The sequence below is a fragment of the Manis pentadactyla genome, chromosome 10, assembly GCF_030020395.1.
Source record: "Manis pentadactyla isolate mManPen7 chromosome 10, mManPen7.hap1, whole genome shotgun sequence".
Taxonomy (NCBI): domain Eukaryota; kingdom Metazoa; phylum Chordata; class Mammalia; order Pholidota; family Manidae; genus Manis; species Manis pentadactyla.
The window spans coordinates 91,083,636-91,093,893 of NC_080028.1; the positions used below are offsets into that span (position 1 = coordinate 91,083,636).

A 10,258-nucleotide genomic window follows, 5' to 3' on the forward strand; every position below is an offset into this window, starting at 1 on the left:
AGCCTCACCTCTGTTGATCCCCAATTTCTCACCTGATGGCCCCCCTGCGACTGTGCCTGTCTTAGGTTGTTCCTCCCTTGAGGAATCTTACCCGTCTCTGGCTAACCAGTCATCTTCCGGGGCCATACAGGGAAATGTGAAGTTGGTAAGTGAGAGAGAAGCCTTATTGTTTGAAAAAGTTAGCTTTTTACTTCTTTGCATATTTATGCCCTGTGGCTTCTATGCCCAGCATTTGTCTTGAGGTATCTTTACCACTTGGAAGAATTATGATACTCGGTAAATTTGATATGAGGCACGAATTCTATTTAAGGGTTGTAATTAGGAAGGAAGAAGAAAAGCTATAGAAGTAGCAGGCGGAAGAAAACATGGGAAGATTGATTATTTCTCTGATATATCTTCTTGTAGAGTAACTTCAGCATGTATAGGTTTTAAGCTACTACTTAAATTGCACACACACATTAACATAATAGGAGTATAGTTACATAACCAAAGCATATCTGTAATTACCAGCCATCTGCAGTGAAACCAAGAAAACCAGTTAGGCACCTTAGGCATTTGTGAAAACTTATCTATGATATGGTGGATATTGTCCAACTGAACTTGAACAGTCTGAGAGAAATCAGACAAATTAAAACAACCCATTCCTGGGGACTGTTCACATGCCATATGTTCTTTTAACAGTAAATAGTTTGTAGTTGTAAGACTTTGGAGTGCTACAATTTGCACTTCTCCAAATTCTTGGTTGAGTTCCAACAGTATAGATCCAGTCCAATTTTGTTGTTTTACTGTATGCACAGGCCAGCTTAGATATCTCCTTCCTCATTCCCACGGCAAGTCCAGGAACTGGTGGGATGAGTGCATCTACAGCTGTAGCAGTGCGTGGATCTTTGTTGGGGTTTTTTGATGATCATCTTCTGGCATGAGTCTTCCAGAGAGTGCAGATGTTGGAAGTTCTTTTTCATATCGTATCTTAGTTCATTTTCGGGGTAGCCAATTAGGCTTTGATCCTCTGTATAAACACAAACAGACCCTTTGCCTACACTTTTATATGCCCTTTATACCCTTGTGTAGAACTCGTTGGAGGTTACCACACAGGAACTGCCCTTTTTTTTTTTTTTATCACTAATCTACACTTACATGACGAATATTATGTTTACTAGGCTCTCCCCTATACCAGGTCTCCCCTATAAACCCCTTTACAGTCACTGTCCATCAGCATAGCAAAATGTTGTAGAATCACTACTTGCCTTCTCTGTGTTGTACAGCCCTCCCTTTTCTCCTACCCCCCCCATGCATGTTAATCTTAATACCCCCCTACTTCTCCCCCCCTTATCCCTCCCTACCCACCCATCCTCCCCAGTCCCTTTCCCTTTGGTACCTGTTAGTCCATTCTTGAGCTCTGTGATTCTGCTGCTGTTTTGTTCCTTCAGTTTTTCCTTTGTTCTTATATTCCACAGATAAGTGAAATCATTTGGTATTTCTCTTTCTCCACTTGGCTTGTTTCACTGAGCATAATACCCTCCAGCTCCATCCATGTTGCTGCAAATGATTGGATTTGTCCTTTTCTTATGGCTGAGTAGTATTCCATTGTGTATATGTACCACATCTTCTTTATCCATTCATCTATTGATGGACATTTAGGTTGCTTCCAATTCTTGGCTATTGTAAATAGTGCTGCAATAAACATAGGGGTGCATCTGTCTTTCTCAAACTTGATTGCTGCGTTCTTAGGGTAAATTCCTAGGAGTGGAATTCCTGGGTCAAATGGTAAGTCTGTTTTGAGCATTTTGATGTACCTCCATACTGCTTTCCACAATGGTTGAACTAACTTACATTCCCACCAGCAGTGTAGGAGGGTTCCCCTTTCTCCACAGCCTCGCCAACATTTGTTGTTGTTTGTCTTTTGGATGGCAGCCATCCTTACTGGTGTGAGGTGATACCTCATTGTAGTTTTAATTTGCATTTCTCTGATAATTAGCGATGTGGAGCATCTTTTCATGTGTCTGTTGGCCATCTGTATTTCTTTTTTGGAGAACTGTCTGTTCAGTTCCTCTGCCCATTTTTTAATTGGGTTATTTGTTTTTTGTTTGTTGAGGCATGTGAGCTCCTTATATATTCTGGACGTCAAGCCTTTATCGGATGTGTCATTTTCAAATATATTCTCCCATACTGTAGGGATCCTTCTTGTTCTATTGATGGTGTCTTTTGCTGTACAGAAGCTTTTCAGCTTAATATAGTCCCACTTACTCATTTTTGCTGTTGTTTTCCTTGCCCGGGGAGATATGTTCAAGAAGAGGTCACTCATGTTTATGTCTAAGAGGTTTTTGCCTATGTTTTCTTCCAAGAGTTTAATGGTTTCATGGCTTACATTCAGGTCTTTGATCCATTTTGAGTTTACTTTTGTATATGGGGTTAGACAATGGTCCAGTTTCATTCTCCTACATGTAGCTGTCCAGTTTTGCCAGCACCACCTGTTGAAGAGACTGTCATTTCGCCATTGTATGTCCATGGCTCCTTTATCAAATATTAATTGACCATATATGTCTGGGTTAATGTCTGGATTCTCTAGTCTGTTCCATTGGTCTGTGGCTCTGCTCTTGTGCCAGTACCAAATTGTCTTGATTACTATGGCTTTATAGTAGAGCTTGAAGTTGGGGAGTGAGATCCCCCCTACTTTATTCTTCTTTCTCAGGATTGCTTGGGCTATTCGGGGTCTTTGGTGTTTCCATATGAATTTTTGAATTATTTGTTCCAGTTCATTGAAGAATGTTGCTGGTAGTTTCATAGGGATTGCATCAAATCTGTATATTGCTTTGGGCAGGATGGCCATTTTGACGATATTAATTCTTCCTAGCCACGAGCATGGGATGAGTTTCCATCTGTTAGTGTCCCCTTTAATTTCTCTTAAGAGTGACTTGTAGTTTTCAGAGTATAAGTCTTTCACTTCTTTGGTTAGGTTTATTCCTAGGTATTTTATTTTTTTTGATGCAATTGTGAATGGAGTTGTTTTCCTGATTTCTCTTTCTGTTGGTTCATTGTTAGTATATAGGAAAGCCACAGATTTCTGTGTGTTGATTTTGTATCCTGCAACTTTGCTGTATTCCGATATCAGTTCTAGTAGTTTTGGGGTGGAGTCTTTAGGGTTTTTTATGTACAGTATCATGTCATCTGCAAATAGTGACAGTTTAACTTCTTCTTTACCAATCTGGATTCCTTGTATTTCTTTATTTTGTCTGATTGCCGTGGCTAGGACCTCCAGTACTATGTTAAATAACAGTGGGGATAGTGGGCATCCCTGTCTAGTTCCCGATCTCAGCGGAAATGCTTTCAGCTTCTCGCTGTTCAATATAATGTTGGCTGTGGGTTTATCATAGATGGCCTTTATTATGTTGAGGTACTTGCCCTCTATTCCCATTTTGCTGAGAGTTTTTAACATGAATGGATGTTGAACTTTGTCAAATGCTTTTTCAGCATCTATGGAGATGATCATGTGGTTTTTGTCTTTCTTTTTGTTGATGTGGTGGATGATGTTGATGGACTTTCGAATGTTGTACCATCCTTGCATCCCTGGGATGAATCCCACTTGGTCATGGTGTATGATCCTTTTGATGTATTTTTGAATTCGGTTTGCTAATATTTTGTTGAGTATTTTTGCATCTACGTTCATCAGGGATATTGGTCTGTAGTTTTCTTTTTTGGTGGGGTCTTTGCCTCGTTTTGGTATTAGCAGGTCAGTTTTATTAGTTATTTTATTTAAAACATCATAAATGTTTATGATAGAAAATGAAGATAAGCAAAAAAGAATAATTAGCAATTCCCCTAGTTGATACACCCACTGTTAACAGATTGGGATGCATTCTTCCAGTCTCTGCTTATCACACACACACAAACACTCTCTCTTTCTCTTTAGCTTTCTTAAATAGTCCATTTCTGTTTTACATAAAGCAGAAATTAGAATAACTCAAGTCAGTTAAAAAATTTGCCTCATTTGGTCTTATTTCTACCTTCGTACTTTGCCACATTTGAGCAATGATTCAGTACTTACCTTCTCATCCTCGTATTTTGAGTGTTCTGACTCTTGCACCCTACCATGCTATTTTAGATTGTAATGCTCTTTGCCGATCATTCTCCATAACATTAAGGCAATTTCTCCTAGCTATACAGAATGACTTCCAGTTCTCTGGAATGCCCCATCCTTTTCCTTCATGCCTACTTCTGGCCTTCTTTCTGTCTTCAAAGTCACCCCCAATCCCGATTTCTCTGAGCAGTTAGTTCTTATGTGTTCTTCAGCTCTCAACTCTTGAATGTCATGTCCACAAAGATGCTTACCTAGCTGTCCATTCAATCAGATGTCCCTCCTCTGCATTTTTGCGACATTTTGTGCAGACTTCAGTATCATGCACTTTTTGGCTTCCTTTTCTGCTTTCCTTGCTGGACTCTAATCTTAAGTAAAAGAACAATGTCTTATTCAGTCTAATTTCCTGAAAGTTAGTAACAGGAATGAACAAATAGTAGATATTCAATAAATGTAGATTGAGTGGAGGCATAAAATGCACATAATGCTTTACTGTTTGCACGAGGGCTTTCACATGCTTTATCTTGCTTAGCTGGCTTCTCCTGGTATTTCCATTTAGGTGGAGGGAACACATCTTATGGGTCACCTTTGGCTGTTCTCTGCCCATTCATCACTCCTCTTCATGGGACCAGAGGGATCTATCTGATTGGTAGTCTGGGAAGATAGTCTGGACATGCTCAGCTCATGCAGCCCCCCTATTTCCACCAAGAGTCTGAGGTTTCTTCTATTCCTCAAGCCCTAAGCCTTAATTTGGTGTGTGGAGGCCTGCCCCAGTCCATTGTGGCCTGGCACTGAATGAGTCATCTGCCTTATTCCAGGGACAGGCCCCTTTATCTCTTATTCTACTTTGTCTTCCAAGCTAGTCTTTCTCAGGAATAAAGGTGAAAATTCTGGTCTCCATCTTCCTCTTTGTTTTGTTTTTCTACTTATTGAGAGCCTGGGTGGAGAAGAGACTTAATATTTATTGAACTGCCCTTGGCAACCCCAATAGGTGATTTGACTGTTCATCCCACTTCACTGATGAGAAAACTGAGACTCTGAGTAGTCAAATAATAGCTATAGTGGCATTGCTGAGACCTCATATCATGTCCTCTAACCCTCTAAACTGTGTTCTTTCCATTTGAGCTACTTTTCGAGTCTCCCCCTCCAATATCTGGACTGCAAGCTGTACCTGGAATTCCCACAGGGGGTGGAAGGAGGAACTCAGGAATCTTAAAGTCCCTTCCAAGTCTGAGTCTATAATTCATCTCCTGGCTTGGCATAGGATTGTCCGTTTCTTTGTTATCCTTCCCCATGGGGCTCATGCTAAGCGTTCAGTAAATGTATGCTTACCACCAGCCTGGTCATTCAGCATGAGAGGCCCTCAAGAATAGAAACAGGCTGTGTAAACATATTCTACAGATGGTTGCAAAGAAGCTATGAAGTCATGTCTTCAGTATGGGAAGCCCTGAGCAATGGTTTTCTCAGTCACAGCCTTAGGCACAGGCCAAGGCACCATCAATCACAGCATCCTTAGAAGTGGGGACTGTTGACATAAGCACGAGGGCAGGAGCTGGGGGGCTGCCTGACCACTGGCTCCAATCCCTGCTCTGGGGCTGCTGAGCCAGGCTTTCTGGTACAGCATGCAGTTTCTCAAATAAGCTCAGCTTTGGAAAACAGTTTCCCTTTACTTTTTATGTGTTTTCTGGGCTTTCAAACCCATGGGTATTTGAAGGGAAACATAGTCCATATGTTTCTGATTTACTTACATTAAACGTGCCAGAAGTTTCTTTTGTAAAATCTATTTCATGTCTGGGAAACCTTTCAGCCTGTTTTTCTTAAAGCCTTTTAGCCTGGATCTTCACACTCAAAAGGAAGCAGAGAATTGAAACAATTATTAGGATATAATTGAGACCAGAAAACTCCTTTTTGCCTTTGTCACCTGAGCATTTCTGGGAAAAGGTAAAGCTCAAAGGCCTCTGTTAGAGAGGCAGTTGCTCTGGTTACCCACTTCCCATTTCATTGTGTGGACACAATCTCTAAAGACTAACATCTTTCTTCAAAGCCCCCTATGCAGAGTTTTGCTTTTCTTTTTAAGTTAATCTTGGCTAAGTTTCCCTGGTCTGTTTCCTGTTCAGAAATCTCTGCATTTGAGTAGGTTATAAATTTGATAAAGTGCTTTTATTTATTCTTTGCTTGGAGGACAGAGTGACATAAATCCAAGGAAAAATAAATATACATAAAACTTTCAAACTATACTACTAACTTTCAGATGATAAGTGTTATTATTTTTATTAGCAATAAATGTCAAAGCACTGAAGAGTGTTTGGGAGACCTGAAGTGCTAAAAGAAAGAATAATTGGGGAGGAATAGGGACAAGTAAGAAACAGGGAAAGCAAATTAGAGCCAACCCACCCAAAATACACATCAATTTAAGAAGCTAAAACTCCATTTTCATAGTTATCTAAATTCCTAACCTAGAAGACTGGATGCAAGTCAAATATTGGGACCTCCTAAAAAGTGGAACAGAGTATCCCCCACCCTCAACCACAAGCCAGGCTGTAGTTACCACATAGTGGCTACTACCTACTGTCAGCTTTCAGCTGAATTGTCACTTTTCCCCTTAAACTTCCTAACATTTTCATAGAGTGAAATTTTGATTTTGGAATCTTATTTTCCACTTTCCTCCCTTTGCAGAATTGAATGTGTGTTTTCATTGAAAGCTGCTTAAGCTGAAATGTTCTAGAAATTACCCCTTATGAAAGTAGAGAGACAATGTAGTAGATAGGGAAAAGTTGAAAGGTCTTTGGGAAAGAGCACAGACTCACTTCCAGTGAGATTCCTTGTTGTTGGCTTCTCCCTTTGAGCAAGGCTTCTAGCATCCTTTAGGGCTGTGGTCATATCCATATTGTCACTATTCTCCATCTCTGTCTTTTGGGGAAAAAAAAATCAATTTATGCACTTGTGATAGAGAAAGGATCATGATGAGTGTATGTTCCAACATTTTTATTTTACAGCTGAAGAACCTAGGACCGAGACATATTAAGTAACTCCCATGGCCACACAGCTGTGTAGTGTCTAGCCTGAGACTCATACCAAAGTCTGTTGACTGCTATTCCACAACCTTTTTCATCACAGCAAGTGCCAAAAAATTATTTGTCCTCAGAATATATGTAAGATACTCAAAATTGTATGATATTGATACCCTTTGTAATTTATTTAGACACTTAAAATGTTATAAATGTGAGCTTCCAGGTTATTATATATTACTAGATATTGCTTCATAATATCTGAAATTTCATATGTAGAGCTGGTATAAAATCAGATTCCTGTCCTACCCCACAAGTGCACTGCTTTTCTTGCCTACTCAAAGTGTTTGTTTTTAAATATGAGAAACTGTGTTTTCATGTTTTTTTTTTTTTTTTTTTTTACCAAATTAAACCAGATGAAACTTTTTCTTTCATTTTCTCCCCTTGGAATTAATGTCTTGCCCACCTGAATACCTACCTCCCGAAACATATCTGTAAGTCAGCAGGTTTTGAACTCGGTTCCACCATTCCCTGTCTGGGTGGATTTGTGTACCTTGTTCACATTCCCTGGGCTTCCATCTCATTATCTGAAGAAAGCAGCACTTGGGTCAGACAGGCAAGTTTCTTTCTGGCATTATATGATTGGATCTTAGTTTTCTCTAGTGTTTTTGGGGGAAAATGCAGGAAGAAAAAAAAAGTTTTAGTAGCTAATCCCGAATTCCAGTGATGACTCCAATCCTCCGCGTAGGTAAAGAAAATCAATCAGCACAGGTAAACAGATGATAACATTTTCTGAAAACTTTACCAGGTGGCACTTGCTGACACTCATGTGATAACTATTGTTCTCCGATGGTGCAGTGTGAAATGTTCTACTAGTACAGTTGTTTTGACAGAGTGTGCTAACATGTTATTGAATTCTTGACACAGGCATTTCCCGTACAATGCTAAACTCAAAGCCTCTTTAAAGAATAATTCCAGATTGATTCCATATATGGGGCTGGATGAGGAATATGCATAAATATTGTTATCATGTGTCTTAGGTACAGGAGACAAGATATTCAGCTGCATTCTGTGGGACAAACCACAGTTCTAAATGTCCTATAGAACAATGCTTTTCTGGAAACAGAATCATCACTAACTTTTCAGCGTGGCTATAAAAACACTATGTTTTTAAGCCACTTCATTATTGTGACCTAATTTTCATTATTTGGTGGGTCACACCAGTGTGTATTAATTTGTGTTCAAGTTAAGATCTGGAAGAGCAATTTGTAGTTGTGTTTCCATTTGTTGAAATTTCTTGCATGATTGCCAACCTTCAGGGTCTCTGTTTTGGGTGCTGCTAAACAATTTCTTAAGGTCAAACAATTTCTTAATGTGCTTGAATGGAAGTTGAAAATTAAGGTTACCAAGGAAGTAAATGCCTAAGGTCAGGAAAGTACAGATCCAAAGTCAAGTCCTAATGTTTCCGCTTTTCCGACAGGAAGTAACAACTGGAATCTGACAGTGGAATTTTGAAGGAAAAAATGAGAAGATGGTGTTTCAGTTGTGGCTAAGAGCCTCTGGACAACTCTTCAATGCTTCTTCAGAGGAGTCAGCCATCTCTCAAAGCCCTTCAATACTTGCTGGCCGTCTGTGGAACTTCTTTGGAAGGCAGAATGAAAAGATTGCAAGTTTCAGAGCCAGTTGGACTTCAGCTTCTGGCTTATCCATGTCTTAAATCCATGACCTTGAGTATGTTAACCTGTCTGAGCCTCAGTTTCTTCACCTTGCAAAAAATAGGGACAAGGATTCCAATTCTTCAGTGTATGTGAGAAATTGATGATATAATGCATGTAGATGTGACTGTACTATACTTGGCACATAATAGATACTTAATAAATGTTACTTCTTCTTAATTTCTGTATCTTCCTGTATTAAAGACATTAGACGTTGTTTGACCTTACAATTCTTTCTTTCCAAAATGGGTGTTTGGCTACTCAACATTTCAGAATATTGTTTTGGAAGGGAGACAAGAGCCTTTGGCCAGTGCTGGAGGGACTAGTGTGGTTCCTGCTGACTCTTTAATCTTCCAAATACCAGATCCTGTGCACTTTTCTGCCTCTTCTTTTCCTTAGTTGATTCTCTGGGATTTGTCTTTATGCCACAGAACTGCTTGTGGATAAATTGAAAGTTCCTGTGGCCAGGATTCTAACCTGGCTCGGGTTGGCTAGCTCACTACACATGTGTGGGGAATACATTGCTATTGACTCTATATACAGAGCCCTGCCCAGTACTCTACGCGGTATGGTGGTATGGCTGCAAGGCTGCAGGAGAGCAGAGCAGAGGCTAGAGAGGTGGCAGCGCTGAGGACAGAGGCCCAGGGGACAGCTGTGTGGGTAGAGAGGCCCAGAAACAGAGACCGCCTTGCTGCATGCAGACTTGCTCTGAGTGAACGGGATTTTAGTGATTGACATGCCACCATGGGAATAAAGTTGGGTATAACCCTTGCTCCCCAAGAATGTTCTACTGACATTTCTTTGGTCACACTGAATCCATAGTGAACTTGCCAGGGGCTGAAACCCATTGGCAAGACACTGTTCTGTCTGGGAGGCTTCTCGGAAGCCTGACTTGTCCTCTTTCTTTTCAGCCTGAGCTTTGGCTGATTTTATCCCAAATCTCTCTAGTTGTTCTGGCATAGTAACAACAGTTACTAGTGCTTACCAGGTGTTAGGCACTGTGCTAGGTGCATGATGTCACTCAGTCTCAGCATGATCTCAAAACAACCCAAATGAGGATGATACTGTTATCTACATGTGATAGGCACCTGCAGCTTAAAAAGGTTGAGAAATGAACTGAATAAGTGGCAGAAGTAAGATTTGAATCCAGGACCATAAGACTTTAAAACCGGTGCTTAGCTGCCATGCTGGAGAGTTTTATCAGTACCACCTGGCTGCTAGACTCACTGGAGGCAGTGGTCAGAGCACTGGGTGGTTTGGACCCCTGCATCCTCCAGGGGAAAAAATTGGCAACAGAAGCCACTCAGCTGAAATGTTCCATGGCTATGAGCAGGATGCAATTAAGTCTATAATCTATTACGGTCACCTGAAGGATCATTTGGAAATGAGGACTCCTTCCAATGAGCAGTTCATGTTATGCCCATAATGCCTGTGCTTCTCATTCCAGATGGACAAGCAGG

The 10,258-nt window shown here is 40.5% G+C and overlaps 1 long non-coding RNA gene across 1 annotated transcript in view; it reads left to right on the forward strand.

Moving 5' to 3' along the window:
- The window catches only part of LOC130685149 (uncharacterized), a 47,418-nt gene extending 38,440 nt beyond the window's left edge, over positions 1 to 8,978 (forward strand). Inside the window, exon 2 of the long non-coding RNA XR_008999526.1 lies at positions 8,564 to 8,978. This is a non-coding gene — a long non-coding RNA (uncharacterized LOC130685149). The remainder of the gene's footprint in view (positions 1 to 8,563) is intronic.
- The last annotated feature ends 1,280 nt before the right edge of the window (positions 8,979 to 10,258 follow it).